This window comes from Pteropus alecto, unplaced genomic scaffold, assembly GCF_000325575.1.
Source record: "Pteropus alecto unplaced genomic scaffold, ASM32557v1 scaffold7, whole genome shotgun sequence".
Lineage (NCBI taxonomy): Eukaryota > Metazoa > Chordata > Mammalia > Chiroptera > Pteropodidae > Pteropus > Pteropus alecto.
The window spans coordinates 11,300,624-11,304,195 of NW_006494614.1; the positions used below are offsets into that span (position 1 = coordinate 11,300,624).

The window sequence follows — 3,572 nt, forward strand, 5'->3', positions numbered from 1 at the left end:
TTATGTTTCAGAACAGATTCTCAGTTTCATTGTACATTTCTTTGTAATGTGGGACTCAAATTTGCATAAAAACTCAAAGTGAGAGCTGGGAAATAGAAATAGTAAAACCAGAAGGTAACGGGCATTTTGTTCAAAGCAGATCAAGATAATCTGCTTTCACAAAGAGAAAATGACCCATTGCACCAAACCCCTATTTTTATAGATTGTGAACTCTAGAGTAGTTTGCTATCAGTTTATGATCCTTGCAAATTCTGGTTTTGGTGTGTAACATTTCAGCATTACTCACTGTAATGTTGCAAAAAGTAATCTAGCAATCTTTGGTTCATCATTCTCAGAGATAACATTATAGAAATGCTCTAGCATTCTTAATCCACTGGGAGGGAGTGGGGTGAAGAAAGTGGGGGGGCTTAGGTTGGACTGAGAGTAGAATCAAGGGCAATGTTAGGAAATGTTAGGAATCGAATTAAAAAAGACAATAGTAACATCACTATCCATGTGTGAATCAATGTCCTAAAGAAGGAAATGGATTAACTGTGTTCTTTGAAGTTATAGGGGTAGCATAGGTAAAAGGACATAATCTTAGGAACAGATTACTTTCTGGTGCCTTTGGTAAATCATCTTACTTCTCTGAAGTGTAGTTTTCTAGTCTATGAAATAGGTGCCATAATAGTGCTTTCCTCATAAGAGTATAAAGAGACCCAAACAAGGAAATATATGTGAAAGACAATTCTTTCCCCGTTTTTCCCTGTCTCTACCAAACAAGCCCTAGTTCTAACAAATTGATCAGTTATGAAATGCCTCTTTATCCAAACAAAATGGCTCTCTTAAGGCTGTTTTGAATATGTGAAGTCAGATAGATATAAAAAGTTACATGGGCAAGTTATATTTAAACTGGCACATAATGTTGCTCTAAAAAAAAAAGACATCGACACCTTATGTAGGGATATTCCATCTGAAAAAAAATTATTTAAGAAGTTCATTGTAAAATGTAAAGATTTGAAGGCAGCATAATGAAGTGTGGTTCAGACCTTGAAGTCTGGAATTGTAAAGACACATTCTAAAATCTTGACTCCACCAGTGATAAAATTTGTGACTTTGTGTAGATTACTTCACCTCTAGAATTTCTTTACCTGCCAAAAATGAGAATAATATCTCATAGAGTTGTTATGAATTTTAAATATATTTGTGTGTTCAAGGTACCCAAAACAATATCTAGCACACTCAAATACTCCATTAACAATAAGTGTTATTTTTAAAGTATATTATATGTGTGTTACATGCTGTTAAGCCAGCTCTGACTCCTGGCGCCCCTATGAATGAGTGACGTCCACCATGTCCTGTCCTCAACAGTCCTGCTCAGCTCCTGTGTAGACTCATGCCTATGGCTTCTTTCATGGGGTCAATTCATCTCATACTTGGTCTTCCTTTTTTCCTGTTGCCTTCTATTTTCCCAGCATTATTGTCTTTTTCAAAGAACCTGCCTTCTCATGATGTGCCTGAAGTAGAATAGCTTCAGTTTTGTCATTTTTACCTCCAGGGGTGTTTCAGGCTTAATTTGCTCTAGGACCCACTTGTTTGTCTTCGTGGCAGTCCAAGATACCCGTAGAACTCTCCTCCAACATCATATTTCAAATAAATCATTTTTTTTCTCTATCAGCCTTCTTCACTAACCAGCTTTCACATCCAATTTGGACCTTAAATTTTGCACTTAATAACATTGAACTTTTGTCAAATTATCCAAAACTCATCTTTTTATAAGATAGAGAAAGCATTAATTATCTATATCAAAGAATGGGTGAGGGGATTTGAGACAGATTGTGGGAGTGTTAACCAGGCTGTCCTGGTCCATTCCCCCAATCTCTCAGGCACTGCTCGTTACCTTTGGAGAAGACTATTGATGAATGTGTTAATGGGTCTCGAGGTCATTCCAGTGCCTAGGAGCGATGTTGGAATGTCTACTTGGAAGAACTGAGAACATGGGGGATTATTGCAGTTGGTGGCTGGAATGTGGGATCACAAAGACGCTCATTGCTAAAACAAAAACAAAAACAAAAAACCTCCACTTACTGCAACTAGAGCACATGAGGAAAGAATCTAGTAGTCATGGCCCAAACTAGTAGCCATGGCCACTCCAAGCTGAGTTTTCTCACCAATGACCACAGACTCTTGGAATTTGTCCACCCAGAGACAGAGGTGGTCACTTGGTGGGAGATGAAGGTGAGCCTGCCCAGGGGCCTGGTCTGTGGGAAGTGGCGGAATATAGGATATCAGACATTCTAATTTCCCTTTGACTTTCCATCTTCCAATCTTTCATCAAGGCTGAGCTGTTGCTGTCTTCTTTGGACAAGGAAAGATGCTAAATTCTACAGGCCTATTTTCTGTTTAACAATTACTGAATAACTATCTTATGCCAGGCAACGTGCTGGGAATTAAAGGCTTTGCTTTCAAGGTTGTCTTTCATTAATTCTCTGAAGGCAGCCTCTTTTTCCTCTCCTTGGTAGTTAGCTGGATTAGATGGGCTAATGAGGTGAAGTCTTAGGTGAACCCTCTAGAAGTCAGTTAGCTTTAATCTGTTCTGATAACAAAGAATTATGTCTCTAATCCTAGCCAGTCATCTCAAAAATGTGCTATGAGTCAGTTGGACTTCCTGGTGCGGAGAGCATGGATGAGTCACACCATCTATCACACCGTTAGAAAAACCGAAAACCTCACTCTCTGACAGTGGGGGAGCAATGGCAGCATCTTTGTAAGTGAAGGGCAGGATGCCACATTGTACCAAATATGTTTAATCTTCTTGGAACAACCTTTTATACATACGTATGTGTACATATATGTTATATGTGTGTTATGGTACATATGTGTACCATATATACATACACATCTAATTATTTATATGACATATATAGAAAACATTCCATTTTCCTTTAAGTGTTGCAATAATAGGATGGGTAGGAAGGGATTATAGAGTTCTCAATCCCAGAATGTTACTTTGTAAGGATTTTTTTCTGTGATAAAAACAGCACAAGATCTGCAAAGAGAAGCCCCTTGTTGTTCACTGCGCCTAAGTTTCGCTGCTATGTCAGGTTGTACTTCTCAGAAGTGGCCACAAATATCTCTCAGTCTACATCCCCTCTGCAGTATTACCCTGCCACTCCCATATCAAAAGTGGTATGTCTATTTTTGCACTCCATTTGATATATGGGGTGGGTTTGTATGTGTGTGATACTTGGTATGTGAGGAAAAGATAGCATTCTTGAAAGTATAAAATAATATTATTGCCATAATTTGCTATTATTATTATTTAACATGTTTGCATAATATTTGATTTGATTACATATAATTAACGTATTAATGGTTTATAAAATAGAGACTCTACCAGTGTACTATTCTCTCTTTCTATACACATACACATATATATACACACATATTTATGTATATATATGAGATTCAGGGTTTAAATTGGGTGTCTCTTAGTTTATATCAAACTGTACTTGTCCAAAAATTTAGATTCTTAATGTAATATGACTCTGTAAGGAAAAGATAGCATTCTTAAAAGGATATATATATTTATA

The 3,572-nt window shown here is 37.2% G+C and overlaps 1 protein-coding gene across 2 annotated transcripts in view; it reads left to right on the top strand.

Annotated features, from left to right (window-relative positions):
• CGA (glycoprotein hormones, alpha polypeptide) overlaps window positions 1-3,572 on the top strand; it is an 11,138-nt gene that overhangs the window by 1,264 nt on the left and 6,302 nt on the right. The window contains exon 1 of one of the 2 annotated variants that reach the window (XM_025042839.1): window positions 2,100-2,217. The exons of the other annotated variant lie outside the window; for it this stretch is intronic. The gene's annotated coding sequence lies outside the window, so the exon portion shown is untranslated. Of the gene's footprint in view, window positions 1-2,099; window positions 2,218-3,572 lie in introns of those variants that run through there. 2 annotated transcript variants of the gene reach the window in all.